The following is a 17,201-nucleotide window of genomic DNA, read 5'->3' as shown; positions in this document are numbered from 1 at the left end:
TGTATCACCTGTTCCAGTATCCTCTCACATAGCAGTGGTACAACTTGCTATCGCAGACCACTGACTACCCGGATACCTCCACTTGGATTCCATTCCTTCACTCAGACAGCGGTACCACTTGCTATCCGCAGACCGCTGACTCTCATCACCTCCTCGTTTCTGTTGGACATTCCTCCTCACTATAGCAGTGGTACAACTTGCTATCGCAGACCACTGACTACCTTCACATGCCCTTGTCCATACAGTTCCTCGTGTATTATTACCTCCATATTACCAGTGCTGCTAGTCATAGACTTTCCTGAGCATCTCATCATCTACCAATTCCTGTTCCGTGATCACCCTGCTACCAGAGTACCCTATTACCATCTACATTGCTCTGGTAAGCCTACCACCTGGTGATCCCTGGGTAAAGACTCCTAGTGCCCGTGACAAATGTATTATAAAAACGGAATATATTCTCTGCTTAGATTATATAATTTGTTGCTTAAAGTAACAATAGACAATGTATTTAGGTCAAGACAATTTCCTTAACTTCAATACAATTACCTGAGTCACTTTGCTGCTGAGCAGATGCATCTAAAAGTGTGGCTCATCACCATCATCATCATCATCATCTATTTATTTATATAGTACCACTAATACCGCAGCGCTGTACAGAGAACACACATCAGTCCCTGCCCCATTGAAGCTCACAGTCTAAATTCCCTAAAATTCACACACGCACACCGAGAAAGACTAAGGGTAAATTTAATAGTAGCCATTTAACCTGCTAGTATGTTTTTGGAGTGTGATAGGAAACCAGAACACCAGGTAGAAACCCACACAAGCACAAGGAGAACATACAAACTCTGCACATATAAGGCCATGGTCAGGAATCAAACTCATGACCCCAGTGCTGTGCAGCAGAAGTGTTAACCACTAAGCCAGCATGCTGCCCAGTTCACTGTTTGAAAATTGTCAGCAGTGAATAATATGCCCAATAGAAATGCCCAGTTAAATGGAACACAAGAGAAATAGAGTAAATCCACAAAATATATACCCACAATAGTGTCCAGCAAAAGAGCTAGTAATATACCCAGAAATAAAGGCCCAGCACTGAAAGGTTGTGTGAATTATGGTTAAGTTCTGCAAAGAAGATTTCTAGTGAAGATTCGTCACCCTTCCATATGAAGATGATATCATCAATGTAGCGTCGCCAGAGGACCAGAGTTTGCCCCTGCTTCAGGGTGGGACCAGATGTTGTCGATCTCCCATTTACTCATAAAGAGATTAGCATAGGTAGGTGCGAATATGGTCCCCATGGCTGTGCCTCTTATTTGAAGTTGGAACGTTTCTTGAAACCAAAAATAATTGTGGTTAAGTATAAACTGTACACTATCCAGAATGAATTGTGTTTGTTCAGGTTTCATATCTGGGTCTTGAAGAAGAAAATGTGAAATGCTGTCCAATCCCTGTGTATGGTCTATGACCGTAAGCGCTCCCATAGAATAATAATGTTAATGTAACATCTACCCCTACTACAATATTTACAACTGTTGTTACAATTAGAGCATGGGACTTACGCAGTAACCTAGCCATTTAAGTATTGTGGAAACACACATTGTCATTGGTAAAAATCGCCATATCCCACCATTATTATTATGTATGGATGTGTGTATATATATATATATATATATATATATATATATATATAATATATATATATATATATATATATATATATATATATATATATATATATACATATATATATATATACCTTTGTGGAGTAAAATCATTTGTTTTAGATATTCATAACCATTCTGTATCTGTGCACCCAAATAATCCCTATGTTGTGATTTCGGTGTTTATCCTCTGTATAAGCAAGGATATTTACATCTCAACGCAATTTTGCATCCATTTTCTTTCAACCCATATATAAGCTATGTCCTGATATTCTTTATCTATTAACCTTCTATTTCTATATCATTTTTTTATTTAATTTATCTGCATTTGAATTATTCTTATTTAATTTATTTGTTTTTAATTTATCATTTTCATCAATTTATACTTATCTTAAATTATACCATATCTTCTTTATTCTGTATTCCTTATATTCACCCATTTACGTTCCTTTAGTTATCATACTTCAATTGTACATAACTACTGATCGAATATTCACTTCACCAAAGGACATGCATTAAGATGTTTTCACCATCAGTTACATATAGCGAAACTTGATGACTAATCAGACTTGACCAATGAGCTATATAAGAAGGGATCCCCAGTGCTTTACCCAGACATCCCTTGAAAAGTCACAAATGGCGAAACCGGTCGAGACCTCATTTATATCGGACAGGAAACAGGAAGTAGTGTGCATTCCAAGGTGCTGCTACATCACAAAGGAACTCTTTTTCACTCTCTGTATACCACAGCCCGATTGAAAATCCTTCTACTCATCAGGATTTGGATTTTGAGGATCTCAGCCCCCAATACCAACCGTAAGTATAGTGAAGTGCAGGCGCCCAATCCATCTCTGCATTGTTTATACAAATATAGATATCTATACAAGACTCTGCTTATTGACACCTGGCATGATCAGGTTAGACTTATCTTCAGGAGATAGTTGTTTTGCAGAAGGTTTTTGAGCTATACAGGAACCTTTATATTGTTTTATTATCCACTGTTACAGACTCTATCTGTGGTTTTTGCATTTTTTTGCTTCACTATCAGTATTAAACATGGTTTTTTAAATATCTGAAATTACCACCATTTGTACTGTGAGAAAGTACAGCAATCACAGGAATCCAACACAGGTATGCTAAACCATTTAACTGTTTATTAGCAGTTGTCAGGATGGTAAACAGTTCCAACGCTGGTTCAGCAATCATATCCAGTAACAGTACACAAAAATCCCCGCCACCTATATCTGGCTATACATAACTTTCCTGTCTGCAAGCCGGCCACTTACTGGCATCGGTGGTCCCACCCACACATAAAGACAGTGCCTTTATCCTCCACCCAAGCACTGCAACAAATCACAGCAAAGCAAAGCCAATTACACCAACGTGGAACACCTGTGTGTGTAAGTGCTAAAAGAGGAACCAAGGGAAAACTTAACCCTGTCTGCAGCCTGCTGCTGCAGACTAACTGTGTTCCTATTAGATCCCTCATAGGGGAACTATGGCAAGGAGGCATATTTGCCACATTACAAACACATTGCTTTCCATGTATCTGTGTTTAGCGCAGGTTCTCTACCTATAGTTCACTGCTACTGATAATGTGACAGGGCCACCACTCACCACTACCACTAGTTTCCTTCTCCATATTTCTTTGTTCTGTTACAATTGTTAGCATGAACAGCGCATAGTAACACCATTATTTATTATTTTAACACATAGCTGGTGAACTCTGGTGCCTTAGACTAAAATCTGCAGGAAATCAAACATAATCACAGCAGGTATTGATGTATTATGCTCATACAAAAGCTGCATTTAGTTTAAATTAATTAGAATTTTAATCTCATTAACAAATGTACAGATTTACAATAATTCTTTATGTGTGCAAGAATTTATGTCTGTCATGATTCATGCTAAACCTGTGCATAGATTTACAGGCCAGCAGATGCTATGGAAAATATGCATGATGGACACCTAATAAAACATCAAAATCCAAATCACAGACCCTACATTCATTTAAACTTGCATAGCAGGGTAGGTCAAAGCAAACTCAGAGAACTATTTGAGCGCCCCTTTTCCTACTGGAAAGCTTGAGGCTATTTGGGGTGTGGCTATTCATGATTTTTTTTTAAATATAAACGTGCCTTGGAAATACAATTAAATAAATGTGTAGAGAGATCTAATCCTCCTAAAACCTGCCCATGATCCAACTGGACCACCTCGTGTTGGTTTCATCCCAATCGGTGCAGGGGTGTCCAAATGCATAACTGGACAGACAAACGAACCAATGATTATTTTAATATAATTTTTATATCACCTTTTTATATAAGTTAGTCAGTTCTTCCCTTGACAACTTCATATGACATAAGAAGGTCATGACAAATTTAGGAACCAGGCAAATTTTTAAATATTCTTATATGCTATCAGCTAAATATACACAAAGCCCCCATCCTATTTACACACAGCTCACCATTCTTACAGTCATTACACCACCTTCAAACCACATCATACATCTGAGTGAAATCCATCACATTCCCTGTTTTGCTCACACAATCTACTTGGTGGTACAGAGCTTTTTGAAAAATGACAGGGACATGCAGGAGATGCTGTCTGTGGCCCGAAAAATTTCGGGACATTTTCGGCATTCTGCAACAGCATGTAGGAAATTGCAGCAGCTGCAAGAACAATTTATTTTGCCCTGCCACCATCCTAAGCAAGAGGCTGTTCATGCACACATCTGCAGAAATGCTGAAAGGGGCCTTCTTTATGGGTGCACTATCAGAAAGGTCAGGATCACACATAGCACTCGTGGATGGACTCTCCTCAGGGATTTGTGTCATTTCTGAATCTGAACATACATTTTCCTCTAATGCCTTACTGTTTTCTTTCAGCTCGACTTTTACAGGTAAAAGTATTTGGACGCCACTTTTTGGAGTCCGAATGATAAGGTCTTGCTTGGTAATGACTGACCATACAAGAAGATGCCCTAAGTGACATTTGCAGAACTCGCATTCATAGAGAAAGGCGAAGGCCTCATTCTTTCCTTGGCATGTTGACAATTTTATTTTTTTCTGCAGATAACTTTGCCTGGATTACAGGTCTTTTCTTGACCAAGGTTAAAGGTGAATTTTTACAATTTTGTTTCCCTGACTTACAAACACTATGCACTTTAACATAGACTTTACTAGATGATGTAGAGGGAATACTATAATCCTAAATGTTGCCAGTAGCTGCTTGGTGCTCCTGCTCTTCTGTGTACTGCTGTGAATCTATTTTGATAATACTGTACAATTTGATTGCAAATTCAGAAGACCAAGCCTGCCAACCCTAGTATTTCTATTTCAGCAATTACAATTATTAATGGAGCAATGGAGCTCTCCTCTTTGTGTGCTACCTATATAACACAGTACAATGTGACTGCAGATTTAAAAGACCAAGCCTGCCAGACCTATTAATTCTATTTCAGCAATGACAATTAGCAATGGAGCAATGGAGCTCTCCTGAATGTCACTGGATATTTTGAAGAACTCTGCTACCCTTCCTCTTTCTTTTCTACCTATGTCACTGCCCAACTGCTCTAGAGACTGCCAAGAACTGTGCTACCCCTTCTGTGTCCCTGTGTGAAATGGCGCTGGATCGCCGTGGACGGCGGTACTTATAGAATCCAAAACTCGCGTGATCCGACGACTTAACAATTACGTTTTTCCCCGTTTTCAATTCTGAGGGCACGCGAAAGTATCGAGCCGAATCGGCTCGGTACTTGGATCTGCTAAGTTCGGGTTTGTTCGGTTCTCGGGGAACCGAGCCTGAACATCTCTGATTTACACTGCTCCAGAATCCAGTGGCGGTGTGCTTTACACCACTCCAGTTGAAGTTTGACATTGCGCTTGGTGATCTGAGTCTAGTGTGTGGTTTCTTGACCATGGAAACCCAGTTCATGAAGCTCCCAATGAACAGTTCTTGTCCTGATGTATGCTTTCAGGACAGTTTGAACTCTGTAGCTCTTTAATACTCTGCGGTTCTGTTTTGGGAGGTTGTGTGGTCTTCCACTTCAAGGCTGAGCTGTTACTCCTAGACATTTCCATTTCACAATAGCAGCACTTACAGTTGACTATGGCAGTTCTAGAAGGGCAGAAATTTTATGAACTGACTTGGAACGAGGGCATTCTATGACAGTGCCATGTTTAAAGTCACTGAGCTCTTCAGTATTCCACTGCTAATGTTAGACTATGAAGATTGCATGGCTGAATGCTTGATTTTATGCACTGTTACCAATGGGTGTAGTTGAAATGACCAAACACACTAGCTAGAATGACTGTCACCATACTTTGGGCCATGTAGTATATGTGGTAGAGTTTTGAGCAACTCACTGTAAGAAATACAGAGGGTTAAGAGGTAAGCAAACTCATTAATAAAGGGAACAGAAGGGTTAAATTATAAAAAGGATCAACACAATTAGAATTTGTGAATGGTGAAAGTAGATGGACCTTTGTATTTTTTAAATTTTTCTCACTACCTAATATAGCTTGAATATAGAAAATGTTGAACATAATAAATATATGCCTTTTCATCCTTCTTTCGTTGTAACTATGCTGAAAAGCTGGTTATAGCCTTGATGAGTTAGGAATTTGTGATTAAGTTTAATGTCTGTGCCAGCAGTACAGCCTTTAATGTTTACACACTATTTCCCAATGCAGCTGAAATATGAAGTAGACATTTCAAAACTGGGTTTCGCAACTCGGAAACTCCAGTTGTAGTTTATACATCTGTTTAGTTAAACAATCAATTCCAACAGTGCTTGCACAATATGGGAAATTTACATTAGATAGGGTAATAAAGAGATAGTAGCAAATGATTAAAAATAATTACACAGTTCTAAAAAAAAAACTAAGTGAACAAAACAAATGAAAATAACATAAATAAAAACAAAAGTATACCATATATATTGAGTACCTATGTTTGTGCCTGACACTCATTGGGTATATTGGGCCTGATGCTAAGTTGGTTGAAATTATGACAAAAATGTAAACATAAATTGTGTCTGACAAAAATAATAGTTTTACACAGTGTGCAGAGCTGTACTTAACTTAAGATACCTGCGACTCTGCATAGTCCATAAAATGCATATGCTGAAGTGCGATACATTTAAGTCATATTGTACTCTTTAAGCGTATCATGCGGTAGAGACACTGTAGTCATCATCATCATCATCAACGCCTGGTGTGTTAATGAATTTTTTTGTAATAAAAATAAATGTGTCCACCTAAAAGTACTACTAGTGCTCATTGCCTAATGGAGTAGCGGCAAAATCATGGAGGCAAACAGTGTAGGGTTCCCCTGAAAAAGCTGCTACCATCTACTAGGCCTCCCTCCTAGAAGAAAACAGCCCTGTGTGTGCTGTGAGTGTGGGGTAATAAATGGTTAAAACACTTAAAAATATATATTTTTTGCTGGTGCACTACTGGACCTGACATAACTAACGTGTTTGGGTTTGATGATCCCTGTAGAACTACAAGTACCAGCATACCAGCATACCCATGACTGCCAAAGCATGCTGGCACTTGTAGAACTACAAACTCCTACATGCCCTTGCATCCAGGGCCCGCTGGGACCAATTATGCAGCTGTAAAAAAAAAGTACAGTGCAAGAAACACACACACACACACACTCATAAATAAAAATCCTTTACTAAAAATAAAACTAGAACATAATAAGCAAAAAATACACACAAAAGCAGATAAATTCACAAATAAATCGTCATAACCAATATAAAGCAATTGCAGAAATCATTGTGTGAAAATCTCTATTCCCATTAAATATTAAGTTTCATTCTGTCATAAGAAGTTTATTTTTTTTGCCAGCTGATTAGATAATTCTGGGAACTCTGTTGCGACACTTAACCTTTATTTGGAAGGCTGACAAAAGTCCAGGGTATTTAAACAACACTACTGTGCAGATTGCAAAAACAACCCAGAAGAGGCTACGAAATAAATTGTATTTAAACCATCGACATAAGGAGAGAAAGAGGTAACAGAAGACAAAGCCAAATGGCATTAGAAATACTGTATGGCATTTAGAAGTGTTTTAGGCCTTAAGAAGACAATTATGCACTAAATTATAACTAAAAAGTATACTAATGACAGCAGATATTGATATTGTACATTTAGAGAAACTCTGGTAAAATATAAGGAGGTTTGTAGAGTTAGATACATTAGTTCAGTCTTGTCAGGTGCCGGTTTAATAGTTATTGGTGTTTACATTTTTCTGGCATTATTTCTTACAGCTAGAAACACATGTCTTGTATTGGACAGCAATTTTTTAGTGTCTGTAGCAGTTTACTTGTGGATAGAAATTTGCATGACACAGTGAAAGTTTTCTGTCAATATAGATCAGGATTTCTCAACTTTTTTGTGTCCTGTACCCGCTTTACGATAGTAAATGTCAATCAGAGAAAATGTGTCTCCTAAGTCCAATCTAAAGTGTAGACATTTTTTACAGGAATCCCCTACTGTGTACTTATGTTCACCAGGAAATCTTTCAAGTCTTTAGATGTTTAAACAATGGTCAAATTTGTTTGGAATATGTTTATTAATTCCTAATGCCTTAAATTATTTAGTAGAATCTTAGCCCTTAAATATGTCTAAGATACCCAGACTGTACCCCAAGTTGAGAGACAATTCGGAATACATGTTTTATCACCATGTGCTGCCTCAAGCAGTCAATTGAAGAGGAGTGCAGAAATTAACAGTGGGTCATCATCATCATCATTTATTTATAAAGCGCCAATAATTCCGCAGTGCTGTACAGAGAACTCACTCAAATCAGTCCCTACCCCATTGAGGCTTACAATCTACATTGCCTAACACACACACACACACACACACACACACACACACACAGACACACACAATAGGGTCAATTTTGTTAGCAGTCAATTAACCTACCAGTATGTTTTTGGAGTGTGGGAGGAAACCGGAGCACCCGGAGGAAGCCCACGCAAACACGGGGGAATCATACAAACTCCTCACAGATAAGTCCATGGTCGGGAATTGAACTCATGACCCCAGTACTGTAAGGCAGAAGTGCTAACCACTACGCTAGCATGCGTCCAAAAAAATTAAACGAGCATTGTCACATGCATCCGACTCAACAAGCAGTTACGCTTTATTTGCGCACGTCTTTTTCTACCTATGATCAAATGCATCCAACCCTAAATGAGAATCAAAGATTGCAGAAGGTACAGGATTATGTATCAATATGTGCTTTCACTTGGATTTATTGGTTTTGGAAACAGTGACTGCAGAAGGGGATTGGGAAGAGAGAGGTGTACTGGAGCCAGGAAGCATAGCAATAATATTTTTCAACCTAAAATGTAATTACCCCCGATTAGGCTCTCTTTGTCTCTTGAAAAGAACGACTGAGAAAGAAATTAAGTAGATTATGCCAAGCATGGTACATGCCATATTTTATTTAAACTTGCTCATCCTTACTGTACATTGACCTCTTCCACACCCCATTCCATCCAAAAAATAGTTGGCTGTAAGAAGTATCCTTTGCATTCAAAGATTAGTTGGATGTTCTTGCGTTCACTGGCGTCTAGTCCATTTCTGAGTATGCGCAGAGCAATTTTACATAAATTATGGAGTGTATCGTGATTTCTGTTCGTTGTTGAAACAGGGCCCATTTGTTTAGCCAAATTGCATTGTTAAATGCCTCTGAGGTGTGGAGGACAAATCCGGTTAAGTTGTTATTGCACCACCAGCTCAATAGTCAACGTCTTGAAGCATCGAGTGGTCAGTTTGCCGTATGAAAGGCAAAAAAAGTTCTCTATCTGTAGATATATTATTGCTTAAAAGCATTGTAGATGCCAATATGTTGACTAGCAGAGACTCAGCCATTTTTTCTAAATATGTGTTTTATTCAGGATCATGGAGCTATACGTCATGATGTTGATGCTCATCACAGGATCTGTTGCACAGCAAGGTACAGTATGTTTTAGCTACATTTTGCATATAGGAAATTGGTAGAGCACAATATTATGTTTTCCATAATATTTCCAAGTCCTTTTTCACAATTTTGAGCTGTTGCAATTTTCATGTGTCACAATAATCACAGATATATCTGACTTTCTGATCTATAGCTGATAATGATTCTCACACCCAATTACACAATGTTTGTTGCATGGCGCTGGCAGGTTTCTAAACTCTGATTGGTGAATGGCTGGAACTATCCACCAATGTGCTTGAGGGGATGGGGCTCTGTTAAATGCCCCCCCCCTCCCCCCCCCAAGAAAAAGTCTAAATCTGCCCCTGGTGTGATGCTTGAAAAGTTTTCCCTAAATACAAATATTGTTGTAGAGACACTTTGAGCATCATTTTCTACGTATGGATGTAGATATGCAAATTAGTGGATGTGGACCATGTCATTGATAATCATTTAGGGCTTACAAGATAAGCTGGCACTAAGCCAACATGTTCTTTGAAGTATTGTGTATATATGCTCTTCTTGGTCTGTGCCAGTAGGTTAGATGAAAGGATACATGGTGGTTCAGTGGCTAGCACTTCTGCCTCACAGTACTGGAGTCATGAGTTCAATTCCCAACCATGGCCTTATCTCTGTGAAGTTTGCATGTTCTCCCCATGTTTGTGTGGGTTTCCTCCGGGTGCTCCGTTTTTCTCCCACACTCCAAAAACATACTAGTAGGTTAATTGGCTGCTATCAAATAGTCTCTCCCTATGTCTGTCTGTGTGTGTGTTAGGAAATTTAGACTGTAAGCTCCAACAGGACAGGGACTGATGTGAGTTCTCTGTACAGCGCTGTGGAATTAATGGCACTATATAAATAAATGGTGATGATGATCATGATACATTGAGGCAAGAGTTGCAAAAATAAGGAAAAATGAGGCACCAATGAGGAGGTAAAGATTTTTAAAAAAGCTTCAAATTGTAGAGCTCCCTTCCCTATGCCTGATCATGGGATACCTGTAAGTCATTAAACACAGAGCTTTATATCCATACATCTTATTGCAACATTTCACTTACTTAGCTCATCAATTTGTACCCATTAGGTAGATCATTATCACACTTTTCTGACTGAAGGAAATAGAGAATAACGTGACATTCTAGGGCATGGCGTAAACTGCAGTGAAGAATATTCCAACTGCTGACTTCTGGATATATATATTATTATTATTATTATCATCACTTATTTGTATGGTGCCACAGATTCCGTAGCACCTGACATAGTAGTACAGATAAAACATACATGAAAACAGTAGACAAATACATGGGTACTAGTAGAATAATAAATGTATGGATACAATTAACAGAACAAATCGCATAACATACAGAAACAATTCAGCACCACAAGGATGACAGTTTGGACGCATCTATAAAGAGGAGAGAGTTGGATGTATGCAAACACCTCCTAGTGCTACTGCAGTGTTGTCATGGTAGGATCAATTCCAGGAACATATGAGCCATATAAGGCCCATGATTTCTGATTTGAATCACCTCTTCTACAGTACCGCACCTCACATGAATTTAGGCACTGGGTTCATGTAAGGTGAAGGGGTGTGTTTTTGACATTTAAAAGAGCATTAAAAGCCTAATCAAATGAAATTTACAATATAATAAAACATGTGAGTACATATAACTTTTCTATTTGCACAAATGTGCCTTGTTTATTCACCTAGCACATTCACAGGTTCATGCCAACTTCCCAGTGCTGATGCCAACTTCCCAGTGCTGGGGACTGCTACAAGGAAATCACTCAGCGATTACTTTTGCATGAATGCAAAACCAACTGGAAAAATGCCTATTGGAAAACAGCACTTCAATGTCCATCTGACTACCACATTAAGGACACCAATATTTTCAATTTCTCATCTAGAGCTAATGAGATTAATCTCATCTAAATTAAACATATGTGTAGGAGGTTATCAGGTCTATAGTTATTACATGTGTCACTTTTGTGTGTTTGTATTACATTGCTCTAAAAAAAACTATGGAGTAATTGTTCTAAATGCACTTTGTTGCTGTATAAAGTGCATCTAGAATTTAATAAGGATGCTCCCTTGAAAGTAACCGCCCTCACCAATGTAACTAATGATCTCCTCTCTGCTAAATCCAGGGGTCACTTCTCCATCCTCATCCTCCTTGACCTATCCGCAGCCTTTGACACCGTAGACCACCCCCTCATCCTGCAGACCCTTTGCTCTCTCGGTCTCTCTGACTCTGTCCTCACATGGTTCACCTCTTACCTCGCCAACTGCTCTTTCTCTGTTTCCATCTCCGGCTCATCCTCCCCACCCTCCGCCCTCCCTGTAGGAGTCCCTCAGGGCTCTGTTCTTGGCCCTCTACTCTTCTCACTCTACACTACCTCCCTTGGTGCTCTCATCACTTCATTCGGTCTTCAGTATCACCTATAAGCCGATGATATTCAACTTTACATCTCTTCTCCCGATCTCTCCCCCCGCTCCTTTCTCGTGTTTCTGACTGCCTCTCAGCCATCTCCTCTTGGATGTCCTCACGCTTTCTCAAAATTAACATTGCTAAAACCGAACTCATTGTTTTCCCTCCGTCTCATTCCCCTTCCCACCTGGATCTCTCCATCACTGTCAACAACTCCACTATCTCTTCTGTCCCCCAACTCCGCTGCCTGGGAGTCACCCTCGACTCCTCTCTCTCTTTTGCCCCCCACATTCAATCCCTTGCCCAATCCTGTCGCTTCCAACTTCGCAACATCGCCCGCATCCGGCCCTTCCTATCTCGCGAAGCATCCAAAACTATTATCCACGCGCTTATCATTTCCCGGCTGGACTACTGAAACCTTCTCCTCACCGGCCTCCCCCGCTCTCGCCTCGCCCCCCTTCATTCTATACTCAATGCAGCTGCGAGGCTTATCTTCCTTTCTCGCCGCTTCTCTTCTGCCTCCCCTCTCTGCCTTGCCCTACACTGGCTCCCCTTCCCTTACAGAATCCTTTTTAAACTTCTCACCCTCACCTACAAGACTCTCTCCCACTCCACTGCCTCTTATATCTCCAATCTCCTCTCCATACACACTCCTGCCCGGTCCCTGCGTTCAGCCAATAACCGTCGCCTCTGCTCCACTCTGATAACCTCATCCCACTCCAGAATTCAAGACTTCTCCCGAGCTGCCCCCCTGCACTGGAATAACCTCCCACGTTCCATCCGTTTGTCCCCCAACCTGTGCTCCTTCAAACGAGCACTCAAAACTCATCTCTTCCGCATAGCCTACCAGCTTTCCACCTAACCATTTCTCCATGGCCTCTCTCCTCTCTTCGCTCCTCCTCAGTAGAGGGGAGCACTTGCTCCCCTCCTCCGACACCCTCTGTGCCTGTCGTCTGTCTCCCCTCCCCTATAGGATGTAAGCTTGTATGAGCAGGGCCCTTCTCCCTCCTGTCTCTCTACCTTCTCTTCTGCTCCAACCTCCATATATTTGCCTTGCCTGGAGCCTCTAAAGTCTTGGTACTACTCGTTTATTGTTTTGTACTGTTATTCCCTGTACTTTTCATTGTTTGTATTGTGTACGGCACTGCGGAAACGTTGTGGCGCCTTATAAATAAATGATAATAATGATAATAATAATAATAATAATAATAATAAGTATAGTCCAAAGCCCAGTTTTCGCTTTTCTCTTAGAGTACCTGCTTTAACTTCCCTTCCTCACCCTTCCTCCCCTCTTACATCTGAATTAAATAATTTTGGCCCCCCCAAAAATAAAATATCATTCTTGCATGTGTGCACATACCTAGGCACATGCATGCACATATTCATCATCATCAACATTTATTTATATAGCGCCAGCAAATTCCGTAGCGCTTTACAATTGGGAACAAACATTGATAAAACAATACTGGGTAATACATACAGACAGAGAGGTAAGTGAACCCTGCTCACAAGCTTACAATCTATAGGACAATGGGAGTTAGAAACACAAGGGCATGTGCTACATCATATTGCACAATGGACCAGCTAGAACGCAAAGGTAAAAGTATTGAGTTGGCTGTGTGTGTTGCAATGTTGATCAGAGGGTTCTTGTCTTGCATTAGCTGTGTAGAGGATGGTAATAGGGTAATCTAGGGAAATTAAGATGGTGGTTGAGGAATACCATAACCTTGTCTGAAGAGGTGGGTTTTCAGTGAACGCTTGAAGGTTTGAAGACTAGAGGAAAGTCTTATTGTGCGTGGGAGGGAATTCCACAAAGTGGGTGCTGCCCGGAAAAAATCCTGTAACCGAGAATGGGAGGATGTGATGAGACTGGAGGAGAGACGTAGATCTTGTGCAGAACGGAGGTGTCGAGTGGGGAGATATTTCGAGACTAGTGAGGAAATGTATGTCGGTGCAATTTTGTTGATGGCCTTCTATATTAGTAGAAGAATTTTATATTGGATTAGTTGAAATACAGGCAGCCAATGTAGAGACTGACAGAGAGGCTCAGCAGAGGAAAAACGGTTAATATGGAAAATCAATCTAGCTGTTGCATGCAAAATAGATTGTAGGGGTTCAAGTCTGACTTTGGGAAGACCAGTAAGGAGGGAATTGCAATAGTCGATGCGGGAGATGATGAGTGCATGAATTAATGTTTTTGCGGTGTCTTGTGTCAGATATGTGCGTATTCTGGAAATGTTCTTTAGGTGTATGTAACATGATTTAGATATAGAGTTGATGTGGGGAATAAATGACAGTTGTGAATCAAGGATTACACCTAGGCAACGAGCTTGCGGGGTGGGATTTATGGTCATGTTATCAACAGAAATTGAAATGTCAGGCAGGAAACTTCTGTTTTTGGGTGGGAATATTATTAATTCAGTTTTTGAAAGATTGAGTTTGAGTTGGTGAGAAGACATCCAAGATGAAATGGCAGAAAGACAGTCAGTAACGTGAGACAACACAGATGGTGAAAGATCAGGAGAGGATAGATACATTTGTGTATCATCCGCATAGAGATGATACTGAATATACAATTGTTAAAGAGTATCCCTAATTTGTCAAGCACCACCCACTAGATGGTGACAGATTTTGCAACCCTTAGAATGCCTTATTTTCAAGACCGTGGGCTTTCTTTAATACAGAAATATAGGCACAAATGACATATGGACAGTGGTTGACACACATATTGTATTTTTGTGAATGGCTTTTACTGTCATCCCCTTCCTATCTGTCTCGTTTGAGAAATAGTGCACTTTCAGATCACCTAAAACACTGAATACTATACCTTGACTAGTGTTGAAGTCTGCATTCACAATAACTGCAGGCTCAAATACTACAACCAGCAGAATCAGAACAATGGGCTGATACTCCAGCTTTCTTAAATGCTCCTCAATAAGAGTAATTCTATTTTATAGTCTAATTTTTACCATGCTACTCACAGTACAGGTGTTTTTGCCAGGGATAGCGCTCATTTGTGTGCTGCTCTCAATAGACAGCATACTGCTTGTCTGAATAAACACTCAGTAGAATTGAGTAGAGTCCCGTGATTTTGGCTGTACTCATTCCTGACAATCTAGTCCTTTTCAGTTTTAGATGGAATTATCCTTTAATAATTATCCATATCCATTGCCAACTCTTTATCCTGTACCCTTATCAAATCGCTATTAAGGTTTCCCCTTATCTCATGTGAAGTTTTGTATCTTCTGCCAATGGGAATAGAGGGGGAGATCCCTAACCCTCTAAATTTCATATATATGGATATGTAATCCCAGACACAATGAGTGTGTCAGATTTAGACAATACTGCTACTGTTGATCAATCATATAACTGACATCTATTGTCCTTCTAGCTGGAAGGTTGGAATAGCTCCTATTAAGACAAGGACAAAAGACTGTTACTTTTTCAGAAGGAAGGATCATTATATGGATTATACTTAGATGTATAAATGTAGATCACTCCTTTGTTTAAATTGTTTTGATCTGATCTCAGAACATGTTGCTTTACCTTTTGTAGAACATATGTGACATCTAAACCCTTGCTCTATTTATCTTATGCTTAATGATGTTGATTTTTTTTACGATTGTGTTGGTATATATTAAAAAGTTTTATCTATTTTCACTAACAATATCCCACATTGATTCATTACATTGCTGCCTAATAGCTCACTTTTCCACACAGGTGAGGGTGGGTAAATTTAAACCTGAGGGGCAAAACTTGACTCAGCAGCCGATCAGAAAAATTTTAAAGGAAAAAAAATGCATATGGCCCAGTGACCCAGCCCAAGGTATGGGACCGACTTTGGTTCCACACTTCCAGCTAAAAGGACAATAGCTGTCAATTATAAGGTGGATTACCATATTGACTCAAAGCCTCACACTGATTGTACCTGGGATTACATTTCTAAATAACACTAATTTTATACAATATTATCTTTGATATAATATCAAAACTTTAGACTTATACCTGACCACAGCCTAATTGTCATTTTCTTTCTTATTTTTCACCTTAAATACGGATTAATTCTTGATTCATCTAATATAGATCTGTCGCTACGTTAATGAATGCTTTCCTGTGAAATTTAAATACAGCTTGTAGATGAGGCAAGATGATGGGTTTAAAAATAGAAAATAACACATTAGAACATTTTATGCGTCATCTAAAACAGTGTGAATATTATTTGATTAAAAATTGTTCAATGTTTTAACTCCCAGATCAACTACCTTATGACAGTTTGAATATAAATGATCACATGTTATATTGTCCAACTAAGCAGATATAAATGACAAAGTGATTCAATATACCAGTCAAAGTGTCACTGTGTTACTGAGGTTATCTAGCAAATGAATATCGCAGAATGGGAAGATGAATGTATTTGGAATAGCCTGGACATTTGCAAAATTAATTAATTACATTAATATGTAATATAGCTGATATGTTTTACCCCTATAAATTAACTGCTTACAAAGAGACTGCCTTCATCTCATGGTGACCTCATCTTGTTCCTTCCTGATATCTGTATCAACGCTATGCATCTCCAGTGTGTGTATTTGCTGTAATTATCTTTTGTTCTGTACCTGTACTATTCCTAATGTTTCTGTGCAGAACTATTCTTATGTTGCATTTTACATGCTGAAATAATAACCATTTAATCTGTACTATGTCTTAATTTTTAGTAAAGTGACAACTTGTAACTACAGCCAGTGTTCTTTGAAAATAAAAAAAAAGATGTGACAATTGATCATCCGTGGTCCTGGGTACATCCTGTGACCCAAGTGCAGCAATAAAGGTTACACCCACAATTTGTAAATTAAGCCCAAATACATTCTTCACTAACAATAGCCACAAACTCTTAGCATTTGAAGCATATTTATATACAATCTATTGGTGTTTTTAGAACAAATATGGAACTTTGTACAGTGCAGTCTGAATTAAAAAAATAGTCATGTTTCATGCATTTAACGACTCAATTCATGATCATCATCAATTATTTATATAGCGCCAACATATTCCGTAGCGCTTTACAATTGGGGAAACATAGTATACTAATAAACAAACTGGGTAAAAGACAAAGAGGTGAGAAGGCCCTGCT

At 39.2% G+C, this 17,201-nt stretch overlaps 1 long non-coding RNA gene across 1 annotated transcript; it reads left to right on the top strand.

Moving 5' to 3' along the window:
* Positions 1-7,609: 7,609 nt before the first annotated feature.
* LOC142134154 (uncharacterized) lies at positions 7,610-16,860 on the top strand. The gene is made up of 3 exons (XR_012686989.1): positions 7,610-7,685; positions 9,583-9,641; positions 16,791-16,860. It is a non-coding gene; the product is annotated as an uncharacterized LOC142134154 (long non-coding RNA).
* Positions 16,861-17,201: the final 341 nt, after the last annotated feature.

This window comes from Mixophyes fleayi, unplaced genomic scaffold (genome assembly GCF_038048845.1).
Source record: "Mixophyes fleayi isolate aMixFle1 unplaced genomic scaffold, aMixFle1.hap1 Scaffold_4041, whole genome shotgun sequence".
Taxonomy (NCBI): Eukaryota; Metazoa; Chordata; class Amphibia; order Anura; family Limnodynastidae; genus Mixophyes; species Mixophyes fleayi.
This window is presented reverse-complemented; position numbering and strand designations above follow the sequence as displayed.